Source organism: Harpia harpyja, chromosome 6, assembly GCF_026419915.1.
Source record: "Harpia harpyja isolate bHarHar1 chromosome 6, bHarHar1 primary haplotype, whole genome shotgun sequence".
Taxonomy (NCBI): Eukaryota; Metazoa; Chordata; class Aves; order Accipitriformes; family Accipitridae; genus Harpia; species Harpia harpyja.
In genome coordinates, this window is record NC_068945.1 from 66935044 (window position 1) to 66949204 (window position 14161).

Genomic DNA, 14161 nt, shown 5'->3' on the forward strand with positions numbered 1-14161 from the left:
CCTGGTGATGGCACCATCTTCTGAGCTGTCCAGTCCTTTACGCAGTGGGAGAATCCTGGGGGGAAGGCGCTTTTTGGGGGCATCGTCCCTCAGCCTGTGCTCAGACTGGAGGTGGCATGGCTCATCTGCTGCTGAGGTGAGAAGTCGCAAGAAGTCACCTGGCTGGCAACGAGACAGGGGCTGGCAGCACCGGTTGGGGTGTCACCACCCCAACCACAGGCTGCAAACCCCAAAGTTCGCCACCGGTGTAGTCGGCATCCTTTATCCCAACTGCAGCAGCGCAACGCATTGCCAAACAGTTGCCGGTGATGAAATGTCTGCAGCAGCCGCTGGCAAAAGCAGCTGGAGGGATTCGGGGAAATATTACGGCTGAAGTCATGGGAGCCGGAGCTGGTGCAAGGAAAACGTCCAAACCCTGAAATCACCGAGCAGTCATTAGATGCAAATGAGGAACGGGTCAGGGAGGCAGATGGAGTCATGCACATGAGGCGCATCCCTTCATGAGTCAGGTCCTTGTCAGAAGCGTGTGACCGGGAGCAGGAAAATGCTAAAAAGCCCAAAGTACTGGAGCAAATCCCAAAAGTGTGTGGGGCACAGTTGGCTCGGAGGAGGCACTGCTGGCTCTGCGCGGCTTGTTCTGCTGACGCAGAGCTCTCCTTCGAGGGGAGACCGGCTTGGCAAGTGTCCCAGCCTGAGGAGGCATGCGGGGAGTTCAAAGTCGGAGTCATGCATGGCACATGAGATCATCTGGTTGGACCTCTCTGAGATGACAAGCTGATGCATTTCCCTGGTTCACCCGGCATGGGGGCCCATAGGCATGCCCAGCAGAAGCACGTGCTCCAGCCCAGAAAAGCATCACGCAGGGAAGGAGCCACTATTCCCTTTGCTACTCCTTCCAGTGGTGGATCAGGTTTCCTGCTACGGTCTTGAAGCTTTTATCTGATTTGAGCTTGTCTGGCTTCCACTTTGAGTCATTGGTCTTGCTATAACTGTTTTGATGTTTAAAGAGCCCATGAAAGCCTAGTATCCCACAGCCTGTGGAAGTACACATGATGAGCAATCGTATTCTGCCTAGCTTCTGACCAGCTAAAAAGCCAGAGCTTTCTGCACCTCTCCCTCCAAAGCTTTGCCTCCAGCCCCTGAGCAACACTGATCATAGAATCATAGAATCATTTAGGTTAGAAAAGACCTTTAAGATCATCAAGTCCAACTGTAAACCTAATACTGCCAAGTCCCACTAAACCATGTCCCTAAGCGTCACATGTACATGTCTTTTAAATACCTCCAGGGATGGTGACTCCACCACTTCCCTGGGCAGCCTATTCCAATGTCTGACAACCCTCTCAGTAAAGAATTTTTTCCTAATATCCAACCTAAACCTCCCTTGCCACAACTTGAGGTCATTTCCTCTTGTCCAATCTCCAGCCACCTGACAGAGGAGACCAGCACCCACCTGGCTACAACCCCCTTTCAGGCAGTTGTAGAGAGCAATGAGGTCTCCCCTCAGCCTCCTTTTCTCCAGGCTAAACAACCCCAGTTCCCTCAGCCGCTCCTCATAAGACTTGGGCTCTAGACCCTTCACCAGCTTTGTTGCCCTTCTCTGGATGCGATGCTTCTCTTCTGTTCCTTTTACCACTTTTGCAACATCCTTTCACAACCATGAGCTGGGCAGAGCTCCCCACCATGCACAAAGAGGACGTGCTTCTTACAGAAGGTTTGCATTAGCCATTTTAACCAGTCTCACACTGGGAGATCATATTGCGTTCCTTGTCTCCTGAATAATTTCCACAGTTAATCTTTTCAGAGTATAATCCTTCAGTAGACGGCGATGCCCTGCTGTCCTTCTCCCTAGGTTGAGAACTTGCCATTGGTGAGTGTCTGAATGAGCACAGCTTGCGTGGGGAGCCCGAGTCAGACTATTCATCCACCTATGTGTCATCTGAAAGCGATACATCACTGGCAGTGACTTTGTATTTACCATCAGACCTCCTCCTGATCCCTGTGACACCTCACCTTCAACATTACATTTGGTGCTAATTCCCAGCTGAGGCTGGTCTTTGAGGTCTGCTAGGCAGCCAGTTTTTAATCCATTTTAAAAACGGTTCTTTGATAATTTAGCGTGCCAGTTTTTGAATTGAAATGTATCACCAACAAGTACATATGGAGTATGGGGCGTGAGGACAAAAGTCTGAGGGTATTGTACAGTCGCAGTTGCCTCTATCAAACAAGTCTTTAATCTCATTCAAGAACGATAAGCCGGGCTCATTTGAAAGTACTGTTTTTCTATCAAAACCAACTTGACAGACGTTGTTTATATTCTTGTCATTTAATTCTATATAGATTGAATTGTATGTAGTGCTTCCACTGTTTTGCATGGGATCTGTTGTCATGCCTATAGTTATCTATGCTGTCCTGCTTGCCTTTTCATCAATGCATTATCCTTCTCCTGGCCTTCAGGAGCTCCTCCATATGCTAAGGCTTGCAGTAAAATTAACATGAACAGTCCAGAGGCCTATGTAGGCAGCTTTTAAAGACCTCTTGATGCAAATTTCCTAGCTGACTGATCTAAAAATATTTGTCTGTAGTAGATATCCAATATCCTCCTTGGTTCTACCAACAGAAGAGATTCATCTTACCTAATTTTAGCTGCCAAAAAGTCAGGTGTTCGGTGTGAGCCAAGTGTCTAGCCTCCCCCTCTCTAGTCAATGGAAGGAAGTACTTTTAGAAAGCAACTCATCCCACCCATCTCTGGAGTGACTGAATCACCCTCCAGAAGAGCTGTCTCTCTCCATCAACTGCTTAGAAAAGCAAAATAGCTAGCTGGATCAGACACTAAAGTTTGATAGCCCTCTTCCCTTTTAGTAAAGATTTAACATCTCCATTGTAAGGACTCCTTTTGCTCCTCATCTACCTTAAATACTCCTTCTTCTCTTCCTTATCCTCCTCAGCCCAACCACCACCGCGTTGCCCCTCCCAGCAACACTCTCCCTAGTTATTTGCTACATGACGCCTTCTCCCTGGTATCTGTACCCCCTCTTTCCCCTGCCTTTTGTTCGTTATATACTGCTTTTTATTTCTTCTTGCTGCTTTCATCTTGCTGTTCATCCAAGATGAGCACCACGCTGAACACTGTAGTTTTTTGGACATCCCCAAAAAACTCTTCTTCGCAACCTTCTCATTTCCATCCAGGGGGTTTCATCTCAATGTTTTATCCCATTTCTCTCTGCAGTTTTGGGAAACCTACTGTGCTACCAGCTGCTGCATCTCTCTTCAAATCTGTTCTCTCTTAGCTCATACCAAATGCTGTCACAGGTGATGTTCACAAGTCTGTGAACAGCCACCAGCTTCCAGTCCAGTGATAAATATAATTTTATCTGTCATAATGAGGTTTGAACCAATTGGCTCACATTTGATGCAAGACCATTTGTGTCAGAAATGATCTCCTTTAATTTTTAGAAGGCTTGCGGATGTTTTTTCTGCTGGCTGCCTGAAACTTGTCACATACCTGACTCACACTGACATTCCCCTTAACAACAGCTGTATTTTCTGAAACGTATTATGAAGATGGACTCACAGAAAAGCTCATTTTACTCTGTTCTGTAACTCTGTGACCCATGTTGATTCTCAGATGCTACAAATACTTGCTCTTGGGCTTGATTACAATCAGCCTGACTTGTTCTTAAAACTGAGAGGATACAGAAAGTATATGGGCCAACATGCCTCAAGAACAAGCCTCTAATCATGTTTTACCAATAACTCACAAAGAAACCTTGAGACAAACCACTTTTGTCTCTCCGCCTCCCCGTCGCTATAAGGGAAACAACATCAACTCTGCTTTGCAAAAAGTTCTGAATTTCTCGGATGCAAGAAGTTGCAAAAGTACAGAGTGTTACTGCTGCAGACTCATGCTCATAAGAGATGTTTTCAGCTTGGAGAACATTCAGATCTAGTTCCCCCTTTAAATAAACTGGCTCACATGATTAACTCTGTAATAAGCTGGGACCCACAAAAAACATGCTGTAACTACCAGAGTTCAGAAGAAGTATTAGTACAAGAGAGCTCCCATAAATGCCCCAGAGCCAGATTTACAAATACAGATAAGAAATGGCCTGTAGAAAATCAGACATCAAGTCCAAATCTGAATTCTCCTAGGACTCATACGTTTTCATTTCTCCTCCCTCTCTCCCTTCCCTCCTTCCCCGCTGCTTTTGCCAAAGTAGATGAGCTGGCTACCATTAATGGCATCATCCTGAACATTTCTCATGTTGCAGCACCGAGACTTGTTAAAGAAAATCACCGTGTAATGGCATTACTTTGCACTTTTATACAGTACCTTTCAGCTGGGAACTCCAACGCCGTCTACAAGCACAAATTGATTAAGCCGCACACCACGCTGCCTGGTAGGAGCTATTGCCCACCTTTGCAAACCCCCATGCAGCGGCTCGGTCCGCTTTGCTCACCCCATGCTGCAAGCCCATGGTGGAGTCAAGAGATGAAAGCAAGGGCTGGTTCTCCTGCCTTTCTGACCCTCTCCATGCACAACCTGGCTGGAAGTGGCCAGCAGAGCTTTTTTTTCCAGTTCAAGGGTACCGGTGGAGGGCAGCTACAAAGTGGGGGGAGCAGTTTGCTTCCTCCCTGCTTTGGCATATTCCCTCCTCTGCTCTCCTCCCAGTCTAGTGCACGGGGAGGAATAAAAAACGATGATCCATCGGCAGAGAGGAGCTTTCTGCGTATGCATCTCGGTGGTGGGAAGTCAACCGTGCAATGGGTTGAGGGCTGGACAGCTCCGGTGAAGACGAAGGCGCCCAGGCTCCCCCGGGTCCCACCTCTGCACACCAAGCCTACCAGGATGGGGGGAGAGGCATCCCCCCAAGTCCTGACCCCCGAGGTCCTGCTCGGGCCACCGGGCTCATTCCCGTCCACCAAGAACCGGAGGAAACGCTTCTGCCTCGTGCAGGAAACGGTGCAGCTGAGCAAATCCTCCCTGCCCCTCCCTTAAATTATTTAATGTCCTACAGGAGCAGATGACCCCTGCTTAGCAGACTGTCAGGAGAGCAGCAGCCTTTGATGCAGTAATTGGAAATTTCCATTCTTTGCTTGCAGCCTTGAAAAACAGAAGAGTCTAATATACTGGGAAATCTCCATGCTGAGCTAGGAAATTTCCATGATGGAAATTTTTAATATATTCTCCAGCTTTAAACCATTCAGGTTGATGAGGCTTGGGGTTTTTATTTTGTGTTTCGTGTTGTGTTTGGGGGTTGTGGTTTGGTTTGTTTCTGTTTGTTTGTTTGCTTTGCAATTTGCTTAAAAGAATCGATGAATGACTGTGGGAAGGGTTGGAAAAATCAGCCAGACCGAAGGAAAGTAATGCATTTGCAGGAGAAACACGTGCAGGACTAGCAAGGCACCTGTAACACTCCTGGCCAAGTCAGAGATAATGGGAACCTGTATTTTAACGAGACGATAGCTGCCAGCAATGTGGCAGAGGACAGCGATGACTCCGCAAGAAGCTCTGCAGCACAGCTTTGAAAGGTTGGAGCTTTTGATGCTCTTTCCATAAAAAGCCCAGGAGCCCAGAGGGTGAATATGCCTTTGCCCACTCAAATACTTTGCAGACCACACAAAAAAGCAGGTAAATAGTGGAGAAACAGCTCTTAAGAGGTACTTGTGTGAGCCTTTGGTCTAAATACCTGGCAGTTCTTGCGGGTGCTTTGAACAGAGAGTTCTCAGGGACAGAAAATATAGGAGGGAATTGTCAGCTGTGCTGTAAAAATTATGATGAGGAGCTCGTAGGAACGAGGGTGGGAGGACAGCAAAGGAAACACATTGGAAGCAGAGCTACCGCCTTTCCTGAATGTAATATTGAGATGCTGCACAGCCTCCCGGTTGGCTTCTGCAAACCTGTCCCAGGCTGCAGCCTCTGAGGCTCTGCCAGAATTGGACCCAGCTCCCTGCACGTGCCTCGTTCTGTCACATACAGATGGTGGGGCTGCTTCTGCCGACGTCTAGCGTCAAAATGCAAAGTGGCCTTGACATTTCAAAATAACAATGTGAAAACGAAACCCTACCAAAATTTAAGATCCTTTGGCATGCAAAGCCCCCTCCATCCAGAGGGACAAACCAGCAGAAGCGGTTGCTCTTATCACTCACTGGACCATTTATTTACAAAAGCAGAAATTAGGGACTCATGGAGACGGAGCCATTGCGACTTCATTTTGTCAGCCAGCTCCCTGTGAGTGGCAGGGGTGGGGAGGAAAGGAGACAGCCTGACCCGCACCAGGGGCTTTGTCTTTGGTCCAGAGTTTGTTTGTGGGGTCGATGCACAGACACAAGCACCTCCACAAAGCCAGCCTAACCCAAAGGCAATGGGAGCTTCTCGGCTGGCTTGTTTCTAACGCCCCCAAAAGTGTTTTCTCCTTTGGCCACGAGCCCCCAGGTGCATTCAGGATGTCCCTGCCAGTTCCCAGCGTGCAGGAGCTCGAAGGAGACACTGAACTGGGATGAATGGTCGGGGGACCAGTCAGTTCTTCATCAAAGAATATCAAAGGCTTTATTTAACTGTGCTCCTACAGGGCCTTTTAAGCTAGGAGAAGACACTGGTCAGGTGGCAGTGGGTGAGAAGAGGTAGGACTGGTCCTTCTGAGCACCAGTCCTTTTGCCATTGGGTCAACTCATGAGAGTATCCTGAAGATCCCTTTTGCTCGTCCATCACTTAAGCCCTACATACAAATGAACCAAGACACCAAATAAAGTTATCTCTAACGGGGAAAGAGCTAAATTGTTGAGCATCTGCCTGGGACATGTTGACTATAGACGACAGAATCAGAACTAAATCCTGCTCTGCATTTGCAATTAATGCAGAGAAGTACATACCTCTAGGGCACAATTCATCTCCCCGCAAAGTAGACATCACGCTCAACCATAAGTAAAATTACTGAGCTTGGAGTCTGGCTCTACAACACAAGTGGGTGGATCCAAGCCTCACAGACTACAGAAGTGGGTGACTTTGGCTAGACAGATGGCTTTGTCACTGAAATCTCGTATTCATTTATCTGTCCTTAAATCTGAGTCCATCTGCTGTCTCCTGTGTTAAACACAGAAGGTAAAAGCCGTCGTTGGGGTAAGGTCAGTCCTTTTGCTCTGGATTTGTATAGCTCCTTGCACAGCCGAGTCCTAGTCCATACGTACAGTCCCCAGGTACAGGAAGAACACGAACATTGTGCTGCTTCTCTTTGGGTTTGATTGTTCAACCGAGATAGGGACCTTACAAAAAAACCCCATCAAAATTCTGCTGGGCTTTCACTGTCCATTGCTAACGATAGTGTCTTTTTTATTTTCAAGGATTTCTTTATTATTTCCTCTTTGCCACTGCTGCCAAAGAGTCATTCGAGTCATTTCCTCCATCCTGGAGGTGAGCCAAGCTCAGGATCAGGTCTCCAAAATCAGGACCACATCTCTGAGTGGGAGATGGGCCACAGCCCAGGACCTGGTGTCCTGGAGCCCAGCACAGGGCTCAGCCACCGCTTCAGGATCGGGGCACTCGGGGCACGATTTCATGCTGCTGATTGACGGGTTTCTCCGCTTTGCAAACTCAGCTTGACCTTAGAGTTCAATTCATCGCTGGCCGGCTGAACCCAGGCCAGGTTTCCTACGAAACGGGGCTCACACCTGAACTTTTTGAGCTCGGGGTGTCATTCAGCCCAAGCAAGGAATACTCCCCCCAGGCTGGCTAATTGCTACTTCTCGCAGGCTGCAGGTGGAGAGGGCAGAGGGAGGGCAGATCGCTGCTATGTGTGCTAGCATAGCAAGCAGTCTGACTTTTGGACCTCTTCCTCAGTGGTTTTATTCCTGAAAATGATTTATTAGGGCGGTCTGTTTGATTTAATACGCCATGGAAGTGCTCTATGGGTCACAAAAGTAAAAGCTGAAGAAGGACCTTCAGCAAGTGCTGCCAACAGTATTTTGCCCATATTTCCTTCCATGTTCCAAGAGATTTGCTAGATGTGTGTCCGGGTGGGTGGGGTTTTTTAGCTCATTAATAGTTTTACTGGTCTAGGTCAAGTTTTACTGGCATATAGAAACTGTATGTCAAATTTACAACCAGAATATTCACAGCCGAGGGATTTACATCAAGGCTGAAGCTGTTTAAATAATCAGTCAGTCAAGGAGCAGCCATACTTTCTGGCCAGCCAAAATGAACCCATCCAAATGGGATCAGCTCCAGAGCAGTGCCGGTGCCTGGTCCGTGCAGAGTTAAACCATCAAACTGAGTGATTGCGAATGCTGAACACCATCAGAAATTGTGATTTCTCCATGTATATTTCATGAGCATAATAAGGAGCCGCATTTGTTAAAGAAGCCAGTGCTTATAAATGATGCACTTTATCACTCTGCCTCAGTTATCTTAGCACTTCTCCCAGCCGCTGGAAGATTACCCACATTATACATTCAACAGGTTTTGTTCCAGCCATTTTCCAAAGTGAATTTTCACTGTTCCCTGTTTAGCTTGGCTTCCCAAGAAAGCAAGGCTTACGTGTTCGAGCATGGTGTGTTTGGGTTCATGCTTATATACCTGTCTCTCCAACACCTCTTGCAGCTGGTGAACCTGTTGGGCGTCTTCAGCTGAATTTAATAGAGAGATGGAGAACTCAGAAGCGCAAAATTTCTGGAAGTTTAATGAAAGCAAGCAGGCAAAGGGGAGCAGCAAGGAAGACAGAGATTGCAGACTGACTGCAACTCCCCTGGGAATCCAGATAGAAATGAAGTCTTGTAAGACCTTCACCTGCAAGCAAGGTGAGCCTGAGCCTCCACCCTACAAGGCACCAGAGAATCCACACACAAAATGCATCCTTATCGGGGACCTTATTTGTTGCTATCAGAACTACCAGGTTTTTTTTATTTAGAAGTTGTTAGTTTAAAGGAATAGGTACCTTGTGGTGCAGCATCAGAAGGAAAACACAGCGAGAGACGCCATTACCAGGTGGAGCTGAGCAGAAAGCACTGCCTCCCGTTGTGACGCTGTGCGGTACTGAGCAACGGGGAAAGAAAATATTAAACAGAAACAGGCTGTGATATTGGCTCATGGCCTGAGCACAGGCCTGGGAGTTTGGAAATCCCAGGATCAAATCATGTCCCTGATAACAATTCCTTTTATTGCCTACAAGCACTTGGGTTTTTGGCTACCTTAACTAAAGAAGTGAGGATAATAGAGCCTGTCTCACAGGGTCGTTCCTGTCCAGCAATATATAATCACTTGATGTGCTCAGAGGATTAAATGTACCCCACAGTGAAATAAAAGGCACCAGCGATCATGCCTGTAGGCATTCAAAGCTTCTCCCTACCTTTGACAGCTGCCATGCTACGGCAGAGATTGTTCTGCTCAGCCCCAGCCTCAGAATCCAAATTTAGAACATGTCCTATGACAGGAATCATTTACATGACAAAATCTGCCTTTCTCCAGATTCCTCTAATTAAGTCCTGCCTCCCTCGCAGGCGAAGCAGTTATCATGCTGGTGGAGCACTGCAGGAAACCCGCCGTGGGAAAAGCAGCGTGTCCATGTGCGGGATGCTCTCCTGAGCCCATCAGGATGTATTTGGATGCTGGACATCTCAGGGTCAGCCCAGACAGCCAGGAAGGGGGTGAGGGCTCCTTGTCCTGCGCTGGCTGCAATCCCACCATCGAGCTGCAGGTGTGACTGGAGCTCAGGAACCAGACGGGAAGACTGCCCTTGGGACAACTTTTAGGGCAGATGTGGATGTTGTTGTAAAGCTGCATGGTTGTGGGTGCCTGAACGAGAATGGATGTTGGCGAATTTTTCAGCATTGCCTGGGTCTCCACTGAGTATCTAGGGTGCAAAGACCCACCATGCTCAACAGCAGTTGCTGTCCTTCAATGGATGTGGTGAGCTGCTAACATGCCTGGCAGCTCGGGAATCAAAGCTACGTGGTCACACAAATGAATATGAATGTGTCCCTTGCTGATGATTTTAGGAAATTCCACGTATCCTTCAACTTATTCTAGAAAAAAAACCTCCTTACGTATTCATCCTGGGGTCACTGAGTTACTTGCAGCAGAGTATGGTTTCAAAGACTTCCTTCTTGAATAGCTGCCGTCTCTCCTGCTGGGAAGGTCTGTATGTATAACTGGCAGAGGAGCTTCTTCCTCCCGTGGGAGGGATGTGTGTGGAGCCTTTGTGGTACTCCCCACCTCTGCAGCTCCTGGGAGGATCAGACCTCACTTCAGATCTTTGACGCTGCAGAGATCCCTCTGCTGAGGCACCCAGTGCTCTCCCAAAGCTGACTTGCTGGCTGCTCCGTGTCTACATGGCTTGGACGGCATGCTCTGCATGCTGACACTGTTCGGTTACGTGACAGGGATCAAAGGGTTCGATGTGCTATCGAGACTTGGAGCAGAGGGAGAGGGTGGCCACGGTCATCAGTAAAACACAAAAGGAAGGAAGGGTGGCACTGGGATCTCCAAGTGCTACAGCTCATCTAGCTCCAAAAAGCCTCAGTGACATGGGTCAGTATTTGTTATCCGCTGGTGGCACATCGCCATCCCTGCTAGGTCTGGGCGTGATTCGATATTGCCCCTGTTTCTCCAGACAGGGGTACATAAGCAGCTGGAGCAAGAATGGCAATGAAGCTCCAGGAACCACAAGACCGTTTGCCAGTGATGCAGTTGGAGATGCTCTTCCTGGGGAGCAGCTCTTCCTCCAGCCTCCACGTGCCAGGACAGATTGTCTTTCAGATGAGTCGCAAACTCCATGCCCTCAAACCCAGCACCGGCTCCAGGAGTGACATTCCCATGCTCCTCATGAGGACAGTGTGTTCCTCCTCGTCATCCATCCAGGTGGTGACCTGAGTCCTTTGCCCTCCTCCTCCCCCATCCCTCCATCAGCTTCGTGCTGAGAGCTGTGCACAGTGTTGCAGTGGGGAGAGGACACATGGGACATGATGGCCAGCAGCAACATCTGGGGCACGTTGGGTGGAGACAGGGACTCCAGCGTGCTTATCCCCTTGATAAATGAGATGCTGGACCCTTGGAGGCTCAAGCCACTCTACCCACTGGTGCGTGAGGGCTCACAGTGTATTTATCTATTGGGAAATGCCCTTGAACCTCCTTCCCAGGAACCTGCTAACCCCCCAGCAGAACCTTTTTATGGTGCAAGCAGGTCTCCTCTGCCCATCAGCCACAGCGTAGCACTTCGGGCAGCTGCCTGCCCTTCCATCAACACAAAGCTCCTGCCAAAGGCAACCTGTTATCCCAAATAGGAGCACATCGGTTTTACGCTCTCAGACTGTGCAGGCAAAGGAGTCATTTCACTCGGCGATTTCTGCCGGTTTCCACCAAAGTGATCACAATTCAGGGTCCGTTTCTGTATTGGATGCCAACCACACAACGCTCTTAATCTTGGTAATTGTAGTTTATTAAGGTTCTTGGAAACTGGCAAAATGGCTTTCAGAGGAATAAAAAAAAAAATCCCAAACTCCAAATCAGTGAGGAAATTCCCTCAGTGGATCATGGCTGAAAACAAACATGTTTTTGTGCTTCCAGAAAATCAGCAAGACTAACAGTGCCATTGTTTGTGTAAGGGGGATTTCCACATTTCAGGGAACAGCTTGGAAGCCGTTGCAGCGGCTGCCCTCAGGAGAGCAGGAGATGTGAACCAGCATCGGGAAAAATCACAGCAGGTTAAAAATCATGGGATTTTATAAAATTATCATACAGATTTGGGTTACGTTTTGTTTTGTTTTCCTTTCTGTGCCTGCTGTTGGAACCTTTAGGGAGCATATTTTCCTCCTTTCCTCATAGCGTGAGGACCACAAGTATACCAGTCTATTTTTGCCCCTAATAAAAGCTCCTTGTCACAGAGCTACGTGACTCCGGGCACCCTTGCGTCAAAGGCGGCATGAAATATCACAAGATTTATAATAAAATTACACGAGTCGGCAACGCTGAAACCTACCATGAGAAATGAGTATCTCACTCAGATTAAAAAAACAAGCCTGCTTTTTAAAAGCTGTGCTGGGCTGTGCATTAGGACAACGCAATTTTGTCCTGCTGTGGACTGGAAGCAAAGGGGTTCATCTGCAAAGTGTCTGCTCTCACCATCCTTCCCACAGGAGCAAGGAAGGGGTCCATGCCAGGGCAGCCCAGTTGGCTTCAGACCAGGTCCTCTTCTCCATCCAGCTGTTGGGTTGGAGGATGGGGCCGATCTGCCAGCGGTGTGGGTGGGTGCTGCCTCACCACAGCTGGCTGCTTTGTGGGAGCTGATTTCACCCAAAACGTGATCCCACCATGGAGATCTTCACGGTGGGGCAGTGATCTCCGGTGAAGAGGCGCTGGTGTCTTCTGCATCTCAAGAGAGCATCCATCTCATGCCTGGGGCTAAAGAAGGTCGAGCAGCCCAGCAAGACCTGCTGATCCCTCTGGTCTCTTGTCAGGACTTGTGGGATGAATTTTTGCACTCCCAGTGTCCCCATGCTGCCTCCACACTTGCTACCTAGGATCGCAGTCCCTTTCCAGATGAAGGACCCCATGGAGACCACCTGTACGCTGTATCACCCTGGAAGTGCCAGCAGAGAGCACCAGGCTGATCCCATTAATTCTGAAAGGTCTAAAAGCAAGGATCCTCTACATGCTGCTGTTGGTCTGGGAGGCAGGGACCACATCAAATCCAGGCTTGGTCAAGGCAAACTCAAAGCTTTCTCCTATTGCTGGCCAATTCTTTATTCCTTTTAAATACCACAAGACCAAAAACCATCCAAAGAGAGACTCAGCATTTCTTCAGGTCCTCAGGAGCAGAGGGAACTCAGGAGAGACTTGCTGCCTTGCAGGGCTCTGCCCAAGGCAGGGACCAAAGACCAGGCAGGGACCAAAGACCAGGCAGGGACAGAGCCCACTGGCCAAGGACAGAGCCGTGGGGACGGCAGACAGGGAACAAGGGTTGGTGAGAGGGAGAGGGGGCGAGGGAGCCAGAAATCTCTGTCTCGTCTTGCTGGCGTTCATCTGTCCATGCGGATGGATGCTATCACCCTAAACGTTGCAGTGAGATATTCCAGCCTCAGCTGATTTCCCTGTCTGATACCATTTTGGAGATTACCGTATCGCTTGGCTGGGCTGCCTGCCAGGAAAACATGACTGAGAGGGCAATAAGAAGGGTGCTTTGCGGGGAAGGCGATGGTGTCACTGCTGACAGGGACGTTACCTCATCCCCTCTGAGTAAGCACCATGTGGCCACCCCAAACCTGGAGCAGTGGCTTGGCATGGGGTGACACGAGGGGCTCTAGGGAGCGAGGGCAGGGTCACATTAGTCCTGCCACCACAGATGAACCTGTGACAAATATTTGGTGGGATGGGGCAGGCACTTGGGACGTGCTGCTGGGACATTTGCTCTGTCTTGCTGCAGACTGGGAGAAGGAGTGTGGTTGTTCTTGGGTTGACAGCATGAAACCTCTGCCCTACCATGCTCTGTACAGCGTGTCTGAGTGATGCAGGGTCCTTTTGGGGCACGGGAAAGAAGAAATCACTCCTGTTGATACTTACGAGTAACAGACACCCATATTCCCTTAATTTTAGCACTTTTTTCAAAAACCGTATGAAAAACTCAGGAGCTAAACTCAGAAGTTCACATCCAGGCACATTTGTGATGGAGCACCCTAGCCAAGCAAAGATGAGCAAACGCAAGGTGGGAAAACCCTGGCTTAAAAATATTCATGCAACCTGCAACGATCCATCTCGTGTGGGTGAGTCCTGATAGCCCTTAATTATGCAATCCCATGCTATTTTTTGCGCTGAGTTGCTGCCTCATTCAGTGCTCAGGATGTGCTGTGCTCAGTTAATGAGCAGCTAATCAGCGTTGTTCTTTGGCTGCTTGTTGCCGAACCCTGCAGAGCTGGCCAGTGGACCTGACAGCCCTGGCAGTACAGGGATAGTCCTCCTCTGTCTCCGGGTGGAGGGAGGGCACCTGGTCTGCTTTGAGTCTGCTAGGGTTTCAGCTGCTCTCATGGAAGACGTCTTGCCAGAACGCTGGCCAATGACCATTTTTGAAAATGATTGCATTCAGGCGTATATTCACAGGAATCCAAAGGACAATCCTACTCCAAAGCTTGAATCCACAGATATTTTCTTAAAAGGGAGAAACATCTTACACTTCCC

General features: G+C 48.7%; 1 long non-coding RNA gene across 3 annotated transcripts in view; it reads left to right on the forward strand.

The window, feature by feature from the left end:
- The window catches only part of LOC128142923 (uncharacterized), a 34049-nt gene extending 21217 nt beyond the window's left edge, over positions 1-12832 (forward strand). For all 3 annotated transcript variants that reach the window (XR_008235565.1, XR_008235567.1, XR_008235566.1), the window contains one exon: positions 8597-12832. This is a non-coding gene — a long non-coding RNA (uncharacterized LOC128142923). The remainder of the gene's footprint in view (positions 1-8596) is intronic.
- Positions 12833-14161: the final 1329 nt, after the last annotated feature.